A 14,621-nucleotide genomic window follows, 5' to 3' on the forward strand; every position below is an offset into this window, starting at 1 on the left:
TTGATCTGTGGATTTAGCCCTGGAAGAGTAAATCTCCACCACTACAGTCTGAACCCCAACATTTTCCAGTTCAGATGGGTACCAAATCAGGATTTGCCCACACAAAATCACTCCCACTCCACTGGTCTCCTTCATCTCATTCAGGCCAGGGAGCTTTTCTAGGATACATGCCAGGAGGTTCTCCTTCACACACAACTGCTGAAGATGTTGGAGAAACTCACTCCATGTACAAATCTGGAAGCAACTGGGAACGTTTTCCCAGGTATTGCAGGTCTGCAAGCAGTAAGGGCTTAATCTGCTTTCCACTCCCAGAGCATAAAACGTATCAAATGCTTTTCATGAGAGCTCTGATGTTTTCTGCTGCACTCACCCTAAGGTTTACCACAAAAACAAGCCCTTGTATGGACCAGCTACTTTGAAGAAGAGGAAAATTGGAAAGATATTTATTGTTAATAACCACATTCCTCTGAGTCAGTATAAAGGCTCGGGTTGTCCATACTCGGGGCAAAAGTATGAACCATCTTTCATTGCATCCCAAGATCTAGTTTACAGATCTCCAACTAAGCTAATACACAAGATATATTTCACAAGAACAGAGGTTCAGATGCAAAACTGAACACATCATTTTAATACCCATGTTAAACTATATAACAAGAGTAATAAAGAGATGCTGCCATGGGTCAAGTTTGGGCACGGAGGAGCAAAGACCCTAGTGATACTTATCAGTAGGGATGCTTAAATGAATTTGCCTCACTCATTGCACAGGAGGAGAGGAACAGTCATATTTCAGGCTGGGATTCGGCTGTATTTGCAGCGCTCACTGGTACAACTTTCAAAATGCATCATTGCTCCAGCCCCAGGTTTAAAAACCTCTTTGTAAAAGACACTGAACTAAATTAATCTGTACCCTGCTGACCTTGCTTGGTCATCCTTGCTAGTTCTTTAAGTAGAGATTATTCAAGTTTCCTGGGTCCCAAAAGGCAGGTTTCATTATGTGCATGTGCCACAGCTGGGTAACCTAAAGCAGAAAGTAACTAAACACAACCCAAGTCCCGTGGTGAGAGAATCCCATTTTTCAGTCCTCAGCACATCTTCCAAGCAAAAACAGAAAAGTGTTCAGTAAAGGCTAAACATTTACACAGGCCTTTAGAAAGGAAAGATGACAGGACAGGTTCTCCACTTTGCTTTGTGAAACAAAAGCAAAGACCAAAGTGGGAAAAAAAAAGAAAGCTTATACACAGTGACTGATAAGGGAAGTGACAGACAATATACTGTGCACTGCTCTTGACAGCTGACATCAGTCAGGATGGTTACTATCATCTTAGCATCTCATCTGGAAAGTTTTGACTAACTGAATTTGGTTTTTGACAGGAAGTCTAGATCTCACCCTAATTCAGTGGCTGGAATTTCTTGAGGCCATATTATGCTGGGCCAAACAAGGTAATTCTACAGCCCTGAGTGCAGCACTCTCAGACACACAATGCATGGTCATGCAGTGCTTTCTAAAGGCATTAAATCACAGCCCAGGTGCCAGTAGGTAGCTCCAGCTTCTCTGTTTATTTATTGCTGTTCACTGTATTCGGTACAAATATAAAGGGCTGGCTTCCTTCTCTCACTGGGAGGAAGGTCCTCCCAGAAGGAAGGATCTCTCCCAAGCTAGTTAAAAATCTTTACAGCAGTACAAAACATGCAGGCATCAGAGATAAATCAGGTCCTGTATATAAAATGTCTTTCACAAAAATATAGTCTTCAGAAAACACAGCAGACATAGTTACTTCCTGCATGATTTCATAAATCTTCCGTCATGCTTATAGTATTTCTTTGTGAGACAACACCACAAGTTACAAATTCCAAGAGAAGCTGGAGCTTGGGCCCATTGAAAATGTGGCAAAAGCCACATTACTTTTGAAGAAACTGCAATTTCTCCCTCAATACTGTTAAAAGCAAACTTTCACTTGGTTTCCTTTGAGAGATGAGCTCTGTGGGTCTTTTTCTACGATAGAGCCTTATAAAAAAAAAAAAAAGTAATTTTCTACTTTTGTGCATCCAGTTGTCAGGTTTCTTTAAGCTGAATTGACTTACAAATTTTATGAGGTCTCCTACTGATTTCTGTCTCATTGCTTTAATATCCAATACAACTGATTCAAGAGATTAGGCTGACAGAGAAACCTAGGAAATTCTTTATAAATCATGCACCTTTCAGAGACCACTTTGCACATTTACAAAGGCTACGGTCATATCACAAGCCAGGTGGGATTTGATTAGCCAATTCTTATTTTGCACTGTGATAGAGGTATAAATTAGGACACAGTGCTCCCACCTCTCATGCAAGAAGTGAAGAGCTGTGTCAGGCGTGCTTGGGAAGCAGAGTTGAGAGGGGATGGTAAACAGCCTTTCTGTGTACTCCTGGTGACCTGTGCGGCCTCCAAAAGCCATAGAGCTCTGCTCATGGACAGGGCTCACAAAAGAAGGAGGAACGTGCCAAGACAGGACTGCTTCAGCTACCATCCATGACATGTTTTTCTAAACTGGGAAGCATTCCCAGTAGGAAATGCCTGCAGAGGTTCATACAGAGGCATTAACCTTCCCCCCAGAGTCTGTTTGTGTACGTGAGAGCATGTACATGCACATAGTTCCTATCCTAAAGGAAGAATTTTGCTCCATAGTTACGCAGAGGGCTTGGATGCTACCAGAACAGCCCGCAACCCCTGCAGCTTTGTTCAGGGTACTGCAGGGTACTGCACAACAGCCAGATTACAGTCCTCGTGTCTTAAACCCTGCCGGAGTTATTCTAGTCAGGTTTATGATTCTCTTGATTATTTTGCTGTGGTAGGCTTTCACATCTGTGAAAGCAAGACTGTGAGAGCCAGCACAATGCAGTCAGACCCCACACAAACTACCGTGCACCCACAGATCTGCTGCTGCACCTCAGCGCTGGCCTGCAGCACCTCTGCTGCCTCGATCCTGCCTGAAAGCTTCCACCTGCCATAAGCCCTGGCCTTGTGTGCACCCTGCACTTGTGACAAGCAGCTCTCACTAAGATGAATGCAGCATTTCAATTGATAAAAAACAAAATCTACTGCTGCCCTATCAGCCAGCTTGTGTGAAAAGAAATGATGCAAAGCAGTATCAGGCAGCACAGTACCAGTTCTGTAACAAGCTTCATAGATGGCTTCACTGGATGCTCTGCAGTCAGAAGTTAAAGAAAACAGGAAGGTTTCAAATGTGTTACGAGGGCAGGAAGTGAGTCAGCCCTGAGCAGGAGGGACAGTAAACAGCAACCCCTTCCACTGCAGACACCCAGCCACAGGACATGGACACGGACGTCCAGAACTGGAGAGAGTCAACCTGAGAGCAGAGAGCACCAGCAGGGCAGGAACAGAGAGGAAAGGAGATCATTCCTTCTTCACCAACCACAGCCCAATGGAGAGAAGATTTTCTCCCTGCAGAGGACTGTCTTCTAAGCAGCTGTCCTTCTCCTTGTAGAAGCAGCCTAACCACCAAACCACCAGCTCATCCTCTCCCTGGCCAGGTACACCGAAGCCTCTTGCACAATTCTGCTCAGAAGGAGTGGCCGAGAAGAGCCCTCCAGAATAACTCGGCTGGGATCGGGATTTCAAGTCCCCTTGAGCATCTTGAAATTTGAACACCGGCCTCTCATGCACTCAGATGAGTACTGTGCTATTGGAAATAGAAACACCAACACCTCCTCCCTCAGTTGCCATCCTATTCTGCCTGCATCCTACATGAGAAGAAATTGCTCTGAAAACGCTGTCACATCAGCCTCCACGGAACAAGGAGGCCAAGGAACATCTTAGCAAGGCTTAGGCATAAATGAGACTCTAGCTGCTTGCCTAGAAACAGATGCTTATCAGAGAATTCACGTGGAGTAAACAGAGGAGCCATAAGCCATCAGTGCTACCGCAGCTCAGCAGCATTATGGCAGAAGTTCTGAGGATCTGCATTTTGGGGATAGGTACAATACAGGCCAGGTCCTTTTGTAGGTGTACCTCCAGGCACACAAATTAGATCTAAAAATAGAACCTGGGTTCTGAAGTCACACAGGCAGATTTAAAAATTATACTCTAGATATTTGACGGTATTACCCATCACACAATGTTGCATTCCCAATTGCAGTACCAGAAAATAACTCAGCCCCTCAGCCTGGAAAGTCACACAAGCACAGAGACCCTCGACTGGTAACAAATACCCACCACCCTTTGCAGGCTCCTAAATAGGGCAAAACAGTTAAAGAATAAGCTGTTCCACAGGTACTGCCTTAGGTTCCTAATATGTTGGCCTCTGTTTCAAGCATACCACTGAAGCTATTAGGAAGACAAATAATTTTTTGCTCTCTGTATTAATCGGAAAAATAGAATGCTGGTTCCAACTGAAAAAAAAAATGAAAAATCTGGAGGACAGACAGAACTGTCTGAGTGCCGGCACTAGCAAAGGTCCTTGCTCCTCTGCTTCTTCCGAGAATACTCTATAAAGCAGCAAACCACTGCAGCAACAGACTTAAGAGTCACAGCATGGTCACATACACCAGGTTGGGGAACTAGGACACAACTGAAGTAGAATATGACCTTCCTCGAGGCAATTAGATTGCAATGCAAAGCATTTCCAGATCCTTCCTAGTTTCAAAAGAAACTCAGAATAAGGCGTGGGAAGATGGGCACAGAAGAACAAAACACTTCAAAGGAAGATTTACTAACACTGAAAGAAGCTGTTGAGAACTTCTTATCTGAAAAAAAAAGGCTGGGGCAAGACTGGGTAGAAGGTAAAAAGCAAAATCCAGTGCCTGGTTGCAACTTGCAAGTTTTGAACATCTTCCAGTGGAACAATTATTCTTAGAAAATTGCTGTGCTGTTGGAAGCAATTTCCCACAGGAATGCTTCCATTTTCATTTTGATTTTATTTTTTTTTTCTCTCACGCAGGCTTTGATAGGTCAGCACACTTGTGGAACCAGGGGACATTGCATTTGCAAAAAAAAGTTTCATTCCTAAGTTTTAGAGTAAGATTTTGTAAGTCAGTTTTGGAATTAGAAGTCTTGCTTTCATAGAATGGGAAACTTTGACAATTTAAAATACCTAAAAAGAATTTATAAGCTCCTTCGCAAAATCCAGGAGATGAAACATAATAGGTTCTACTCCAAACAAAGGATCATGCAGCTGCTAAAAACAGCTCTCAATGGTTGTGTATTTTTTAAGAAGGAAGGCAATAGGCAAGGACCAGGCAATACCTAAACAGCCTTAGGAAGAAAATGGTATAGACAAAGCTTTCAAAGTGAATAGAGGTTCAGAGCAAAGAACCCATCACTCACTGTTTGCTGCTGGATATGTTTAGATGAACAGAACTTGGTACATTTCCTGAAAATAAATAGAATCCCTCAAAGAATCACAACTTACTTCTCATGCCTGGAGTTTCCACAAACTGTAGGTTGCAGAGAACCCCAACCCTGGCTAATCAGATTTTTAAAAGGAGGTTGCTACCATGCAGTGCAAAACCCTCTGAACAGGGTTTCCCAGGTTCTGGCAACATCTTTTATTTGATTAAGGAACAAGATGATAGATTAGCTAAACATGATGTTAGTTTATTGATCCCTGAAGCTGGAATGGTTTTGCTCACCTGACTTACAGAAAACTGAAGCCAAACAACAACTGATTCAAGCTTGGTTTTGTTGGTTTTCTTTTTTTTTTTTTGGTTTAGTTTGGGTTTTTTCTCTTGTTCCAAAACTGAGTCATAGAGACTTTGCAGAACGTGTACTGGAATAACAGCCAAAGAAAATATTCCTGTTGAGGAAACAGTTCTGCTGAAGGCTGATATCCCCTGATGGGGACATCCCAGCACAGACGGTGTTTGTGCTTGCTGAGTTCTGCCACACACCACAGCCCGTCCCTCTCGAGCAGAATGATTTACTGGTGCATGGAGCAGCTGTTTTATCACCACCCTGCAGAAGTACTTGCTGCTGCTCTCCAGACCCCACCAGGGACCTGTTCACAAGGACTTCTCACACCTGCCCAAGCTGCTTCGGAAGGAAGGCTGGCCACATTATTCACCCCACGGGCTGGAGAACCCTATATTGCTCTGGAGAGCAGCAAGGGCCTGCAGGGCCCTGTGGTTGCAATTTCCCTGCAACAGTCCCATGGACATCCCTTGCTGCAGGGACAGGCACATGTTGCACTGGTGTCTCTGTGGATAGCTGGGAGTTTACCAGAGAAGGAATAACAGGAATTGGACTTCATGTCCCCAGGAACTCTGCTCACTCTCCCCTGTGCTCCTGCTGAGGCACAGCTCATCTTCTCTCCATCTTCCGAGGTGTATGCTCATTCTGCAGCTGGAAAACAACACTGTGGGAAATGTGAACATTTCCAGGGATTTTTTTCTTAAACCCACTAGTATCCAGTATGCCAGCTGGCTATTTATGGAAGATTAACAGCAGCATCTTGCTTGGATGTCAGAAGAAATTTGAGGAGCAGCAGTGGAGAGAAAAGTGACAGAGAAATAGTAAAAGGCACTCTCCAGTGTTGCACAGCAATCACACTGTCACAGTTCACAAGAAAATACCATTGTCTGCGTTTTGAAGAAAGGGTCAACCTGTGCTCTTCGGGAAGAAAAGTGTGTATGTTTCAGAATCAAGGAGAATTCTCCTTCATACTGGGATCCATGTCACACACACAGAGTGCTGTGGCCATAGAAAGAAATGGCAACAGGAAACACAGGGACCCCTGCTGAGGGCTGTGGCTGCACGGCTGGCAAAGTGCATGGAGCAGCAATGTATGCAGAGGCCATGAGGCGCTGCCCCTGCCCTGCCTCTCTCAGCACTGGTCCCTACACTGCAGCTGCATCCCACAGTGGGGCTGGGGGCCCCTGTAGCAAGGGGATTTTAGGAAAAGCTAGTTTCTGCCCTCCTTTTCCTGCTCTCCAACAGCAGGCCCTCCCTCTACTGGCTCAGCTTGCAGGGAACAGCTGGCTGACAGCCAGGAAAACCCTGGCTGCCAAAAGCCTCATCCTCCCCACATCCCCACCTGCTCATCCCTGGGCTTGCTACAGGGATGCCACTTCCCATCCCCAGCTCCTTTAGCTCCCTTTACCCCTCCTCACACAAAGAGCTGTCAGTCATGTCCTTACCCCTCTCCTCTTGTATTTTCACAGCACCCACACTGAAGCCCCTCAGATGCCATTACTGAGGTCTCTGGATCCTTCCACAGCTGTCCTGTTTGATCAGTGACAGTGATAACACCCTCTCTCACCACTGAAATGTTATCCTCAGGTAACCCAAATCATGTCGTCTGCCTTTTGTCCTCATCCTTCAGAGCTCCCATCCTACCCTTTCCATTTTTACTCAGGGTTGGGCTCTGCCATCCACTGGGCACTCATTCGCATGGCAACACAGCAAGTTCAACACCTCACCAAACAGCAAACACCCTGCCGGTGACTCCGGCATCAATGCGTTTATTCATGACATTATAGGAATTATGAACAATTATCTTGGCAATATGTACAGACATGTCCATATTTAAATTCTTATTACCTCCTCTATTCACAGATGAAGCCTGGACTTATGCAACACCGAGCTCAGGATCATCACTGCAACAAGAAGGGCCCGGCTTTCCCCACAGGCAGCAGTCTGGCAGGAAGGGTCTTTCCTCCTCCTTCATGCCACCCCAGCAAAAGGCCACCCATGCAGAAGGGACGAGGTCGGTCTCTCCTGCCAGCATCAGGAGCTCCCACCTCATGGCTGTGGTGAGGACAGCCCAGTTCTCCCAGTTCCACCTCCCCAGTCTGGCCACTTCTCAGGTATGGCGAGGGGCTGCGTGTGCCAGTCGTAGTACAGCCCCTCACGTTGGTGTGGTGACATCCAGTTCTGCCTCCACTCATGAAGATCACCCCATGGGCTGTCCTGCCATACATGCAGTACCAAACCTGAGAATTTTAATCAATTTGCAAGCCACGGCAGGCAACAGGGGAAAAGGCACTGGGAAAACATCAGCTCCCACCAATACTGCTTAGCCTCACTCGCTCTGCAGAGACTGTGTGCAGCAGTTTGATTTTTGAGATCTACTACTTTTGCTACTTTGTGAAGGCCAGGGCTAAAGGTAGAGTTCCCAAGGCAGTGCTACAGCACAATTCAGAAGAATTCAAAATCCCACACAAGTGCAACACACCTCACAGGTACTGATAGTGCTAAGGCTGCAGTCCCAGAAGAAATACCCTGGAGCCACACTGCTGCTGGTGCAGCCCCCCAGCTTCTCCCAGCTCCATGCAGTATCAGGATGCCTCAGCCAGGAACTGTGATAAGGCAGGTGCTGCCCGGCACACAGGCTCTCCCTAGAGAGCTGGCAGCTGCCTCTCTGCCAGCACTAACCATCAGGCAAAAAGGCCAGACAGCGCAGGCTCCACAACAAGGGAGAAGAGCCAGGGCACTGTGGTGTGTAAGCCATGACGCTCAACAGGTCTAGAGCAAGGCAAAAAGGAGCTTGGATGTGTCCACATAAACTGCATTTATACCCCCTCCTGACTGCAGCACTTTTAAAATTCCTGACTGTTTTTACTCAGTGCTGTCTGAAAGTTTTGCTCACAGAATTTTTGTCTGAATTAGGAAAGAGCAGAAGATGCAGGATCCAGTCTCCAGGAAACACTGGAGCAGATGTCACAGGGTTATTGAGCACTCACATGAAGGTAGGGCTGAGCTGAGGCTGCAGTGCTGTAAAAGGCTGGATTTACAGTATGCACCCCAAGGGTCATTTTAAATTATGCTGTTGGTTTACCTGTGGACTGCTGGACAGAGGAAATGAGGTTACACTTACCTTCAGAGCTGCCCCAACAATGCTTTTTTTTTTTCCTGCAGGACCTTTTCTCAAGTTGGAAATATACTCTTTCCACTAAGAAAGGCCATCTGACAGTTCAGCTCCAAAAAAAGATGTTTTCACCAAGGACGCTCATGGTTCATTGTGAAAATGAAACTGAATGCCTGAATGTAAAAGGTTCTCTTCTAAATGTTTAAATGGCTCAGAAAACTATCTGTTTACCAGGGATTTTCCCTAAGAGTTATTTTGGGATTAAATATTTTCCTCAAGAAGCTACCACAGTTCTGAGCTGAAGCATGAGTGCCATCTAAACTGGGCACTGCTGCCAGAACATGTCTCAGTGGTAGGAAAATGTAATAGAGGTTTTTCTCAGGTCAGAAATGAGTGTTTTCTGGGACATTCTTTGGCTGTTTTAAGATCTATGAAGCTTACTGTGAGGGTTTTGGCTGGGATAGAGTTAATTTTTTCTACATTAGCTAGTATGGGGCTGTGTTTTGGATCTGTGCTGGAAACAGTGTTGATAACCCAGGGATGTCTTCATTCCTGCTGAGCAGGGCTTACACAGAGCCAAGGCCTTTCATGCCCCTCACCTCACCCCACCCGCAAGGGGCTGGGGGGCACAAGGGGTTGGAAAGGGACATGACCAGGACCAGCTGACCCCAACTGACCCAAGGAGTGTCCCACATCACATGGTGTCACGCTCAGCATATAGAGCTGGGGAGGAAGGGAGGGACGTTTGGAGTGATGGCATTTGTCTTCCCAAGTCACCGTTACACATGATGGAGCCCTACCTGCCCATAGGAAGGACTGAATGAATTCCTTGTCTTGCTTTGCTTGCGTACACAGCTTCTGCTTAACCTATTAGGCTGTCTTTATCTCAGCCCATGAGTTTTCTCACTTTTACTCTTCTGATTCTCTCCCCCATCCCATTGGTGGGGGGAGTGAGTGAGCAGCTGTGTAGGGCTGAGTTGCCAGCTGAGGTCAAACAACAGGTTCTTTTCAGCACCCAACACAGGGCTTGAAGCATTCAAGATAATGACAGATTTGTTGGGAATGTGCCAGATCAAATTTATAGTTATTGCTGTTTAGCTATTAATCAGCAGACTTCTGTGCTTGCCATGGGGCTTGCTTGCCACACTGTATATCAAAATCTAGTGCTTGTTAGCAGCTGCTTTTTGCTTTCACTACTTGCTGTACTGCTGTCCTGCTTATCTTACTGTGCTGTGCCTGGGAACATTTTGATAACAGCAAGGCCATGTGCCTGGGCTGGCAGACAGCCAGGGCATCGCTGATGTTTCTGTGCTGCTGTACTAGACAGGCTGAAACTCCAGTGTGAATTTGAGTCGCAGGGACTGTGACCTGTGGATGAGTCCACATGGGAGCAGAACACCCTGAAGCATCTGTGGCCATGCATAAGTCCACACCAAAGCAGGTACATCTTGAAACATCTGTGGCCATGGTTATGTCTGCTGCAGCAGGTATAGCTCTGAAGGAATTGTGGCACAAGGGCAAGTCCACACTGGAGAAGGTACACCTCAGTGTCTGTGACAGCTGTGGATAATTCTATGCTGCAGCAGGTCCACCTTGAAGCACCAGTGCCTGTGCATGAGGTTGTGTTGGAGCATCTCAAAGCCTGTGGCCATGGTTAAGCCCACAATGGAGGTACTCCCCTGGAGGGACTGCAGCCATGGGTAAGGACATGTTGGAGGAGGTTTACTTCTGAAGAGACTGTGGCTGTGGGTAAGGCCACACTGGAGCTAGAAGTTGAATTTGAGATACAAGAGAAATACAAAAATATGTCTCCGCAGACTTGTCTATCACCCTGCATTGTTCTGGCTAGTCTTTGAATCTTCAGTGTCCCATGGATAAAAAGCTTTCCTTCCTCTTTTTCAAATCCCTTTGTGTATAGCTACACCAATCATTATGCCATCTCAAAGGCAGCATCTCTAATTCCGCTTTAAGTAAATGAAAAATTACACAAGAAAAAAAATCTCCATCACCAAAACAGTACTTCTATCTTAGTCGATCTTAGAGGTCCTCAGCAACTCTTTAGGTAAGTTTAGCATCTCAGTGATATCCTTACAGACTGGATCTTAGACCTTTTTCAGGGCTATGTCATTACTAGTCATGATGAGATCAAAGTCTGATCCTATTCCTGGTTTAAGCTTTTCCAAAGATAGTATTTGGGATGGGTTCAGGTTACTTCAGACAGTGATATCAAACAGAGGACACCCCTGATGTATGCCCTTAAGCAAATAATTTAGATCTGCAGGAAAAATACTGCCTTGGAACAGTTTTTAAAGCAAATATGTATTATAGTCTCCAAGCTCTCCCCTCTTATATAGTCTTTACATGTTCTACCTGTGTGTAATCATCTCTGTTTTGTCCCTTGACTAATAGAAAGGGAAATCAATTCTACTGGAACCTCTAGCAATTCACTTAAACTGGCTATGTAATACAGAGGTACTTACAAGGTGCTTTTACCCATTGGCTACACATTTTGAGCCAAAGTGCTCAAAGGAAGTCCAGCCTGAGCCACTGAAGACCTCCAAAGGCTCCACCCTCCACACAGCTTATGGAAATAATTTGGCTACAAAAAACCAAACACAGTATCTAGAGCTAGAAGTATGCTTTCAGCTCCGTGAACCTCCCTCAGAGATTACCTCACCTGTTAGAAAAGCATAAAACACACCAGTAAGTTGTTTGCACACTCCTTTTTTCCTCCTGGCATTCTTCATAATCTGACTGCAAGAAAATACACATTAGGACCCTTTTATAACTTTACCTTCTAATTTTGTAGCTCATTCAGGCACAATGGGCCCACCATGCTTTTAACTTCTCCCAAACTGCAGTTAGAAGTAAATTTATCAATTATGCTTTTCTCATATGCTTTGCAAAATTATATGCAAACATGCTTGCACAGTCAGATCCCAACACCAGTTACTAAACATATACAGTTTACGGAAACAATATATAACTTCATTATAGATACATTGATCTGATCAGTGTCCACATCTCTTGGAGCACAGTGAGTACCACTTTGGGGCTAAAGGGACATTATTGCATTTCTGTACAGTAGTCTGCAAACACTAATAAAACTACAGTGCAACTACAAGTTACCAGATTCATGTCATTGCTAAGCCTAGAGAGACCAATTGCCTTCAGCTTCTCATTTTTGTTCTTTTTAAAAAAAGAAAGATAAAAATGCCCTTGGCTTATACACTATTCCCTGTAGTCACAGGGTAAAGGCACACTGAATTCCTTGGTGCTGACTCTTATCCTCCTTTTCACGTTAATGAAGCAATGAAACCCATTACAGATGCCTGCGCTGTGCGTGAGGTACCAAAGGCAAACATCACGCTAGAGCTGTCAGGTTGCAGGAGTGAGAAGCTGTAAGACTTGCTGTTACCATGGTGCCACCCGCTGCCAGAACATTACAAATAGGATGAATTATCTGATGTGCACTGGGTAATTTTACTCAGCCTGCTAAGAGATTATTTTTATATGAATCTCCAAGTTCTCCTTATAGAAATTCAAGTAAGGAATTGAAAAGATTCTCATAGCCAGAACTATCTGTGAGCCTATCTGTCAAAGAAGATTCTTTACAGAGTGATAACCCACTAAAAAAGTACCTGCTCTGTGTACTTGGGTACAATCCAGACTTCCCAATCACAGTACACAGTTACACTGACCTCTTAAGCCTCATTCAAACCGAGAACGAGCTGCCAAGCATTTGTTTTTGTCACAGCCATACATTTAAAATCCCAAATATCTCAGATCTTTGCAGGAAGCGTAAACTAATCAAGCAAGGAAACCAAAACGTTACAAACAGTTTTAAACAGGATTTTTGTTGTGCTGCGTAGTGCTCAGACACTGTTTTGAACTCAAGCTGCATCTATTCCTGACAATACCCCAAGAGAAAAATAGAACTGTATAAATGCAGCATAAGTTATATCAACATTAAAACAGTAAGGAAGTTGATTGTTCAGTCACCAGCAGAAGTCAGTGTTTAACACCTAACTGAAACAGCATGAACCAGTGTGAGATTCCCAGCAACCAGGCTCCCTGCATCTCAGGAAGCCAGCACTTCACGGGCTGACACCAGCTAGTTTTGCAGCTCTGATGCTAAGACAGTTGAAATTTTCTGACTAGCAGAGTGTGCTTTTGTGACTGATCTCCTCAAGCGACAGCAAACAGGAAGCTCAATCCACAGACTGAGTCTCACAGCCTAGTTCTTGTGCAAGTCACAGGAACAGGTATTTCCCTTTAACCCCAGCCAGCTGAGTTGGAACATACATGAAATAGGGAAAATAAAAGCCAGCTGAAACAAATGGATCTTTCTGACAAAGATTTATAAAGTAAAGCTTTGTAGAAGTAAAAACTTGGACCTCCATTAACCAGAAATCCCAATGAGACCAAAAGCCCCAGAAGATTTATACTACCATACGAAATAAGATTATCCCCAGTCACCTAAAATTTGGTGCTGAGAATTAACATCAAACCAAAACTGGTATGAACTTCATTCATCTGCTAGAGAGACTTCTTAACTGTGGGTTTTGTCATAGATGTTTGAAATTGGACATTAGCATTTATTTTTAATCTTTTAAGCCAAAAAGGATCATGGCCAACATTATAAAAAGCTAATCAATCTTTAGACTAATATTTAGTAATATTAGTTAGCTGTGGTGGTAGTATAAAGAAAGCTTTTTGCATTGTGTTGCTGAAATCATATTTATCCCCCATACACAAGACTCTAGCAACACTCCTGTTTTGGCTCAGAGACAGCCTACATGACAAAATGTACCTTTTTGATCTCAACTATTTACAGATAGTCTTGAAAACCTTGCCTGCTTCTTACTTTGACTGTGTTTCTTGCCAGCAGCTCTAAAAGACAGTATTGGTAGAAAATCAGGTGAAACACCCAAAAAAGGATCCTACAGAAAATGCTCCTCTGCAGCCAAAACACTTTTCACGTAGTTTTACAAAAAAAAAAGTGGGTGTGGGTGACAGAAAGGACACAAAACCTATGACTTTCCTAGACTTTGAAGGGATTTAATAATTTAAGTAAAATAAGATTACATGAGTGTGAATTCATTTAGTTTATTCTAGCATTACCACCTTATGGTCTATACTGCACCAGCATTCATTCTTGTGCAGACAGATGAGCAATATTCCCAAACCTGACTCACGCTGTACTTTCTACTCACCCGTTCCACTGTCCCTACAAGTAACAAGTTTTGGGGCTTCAAGATCAAAGTCTATCAGTACCAAGAAGCCTATCTGAACCATTTAATTATCACCTTTACAAACATTATACAAATGCTTGTCCATTTTGGTATGAAATCCTACAACTGGCAAGCACATTTGAGATGTATATATACCTGCACACATGTCAAAACATGTGGACATGGCACAAAAAGTTTCTTTCTGGAAGTTCACATAATAGATCTGGATACTTGATCACAGTGAATATTTCAAATCAACAAAAAAGATTTTACCATGATAAACATCCATAACTTATACAAAGCACTAGGTCTCTCTCCAGACAAGATGTCTGTCTGTACATACAAAGAGTTACAACCTACATTTGTGTTGATGTAGTGTCATATCATATGGTATCTTATACCATGTTATCTGGTGCTTTGCATTCCAATGACTGTTTTTACCTGTGTGGCTGCATAACAAGCAGCCACATGATGGCACTGTGTAACCAGTTTCTGTGCCTTAGTTACAGGCATTTTTCTGTAAAATTGGGCTTGGACTGTCTTCTCACAGCGCATTTGAATCAGTGAAGACAAAGAGTCAAAGGA

This window comes from Phalacrocorax carbo, chromosome 8 (assembly GCF_963921805.1).
Source record: "Phalacrocorax carbo chromosome 8, bPhaCar2.1, whole genome shotgun sequence".
Classification (NCBI taxonomy): domain Eukaryota; kingdom Metazoa; phylum Chordata; class Aves; order Suliformes; family Phalacrocoracidae; genus Phalacrocorax; species Phalacrocorax carbo.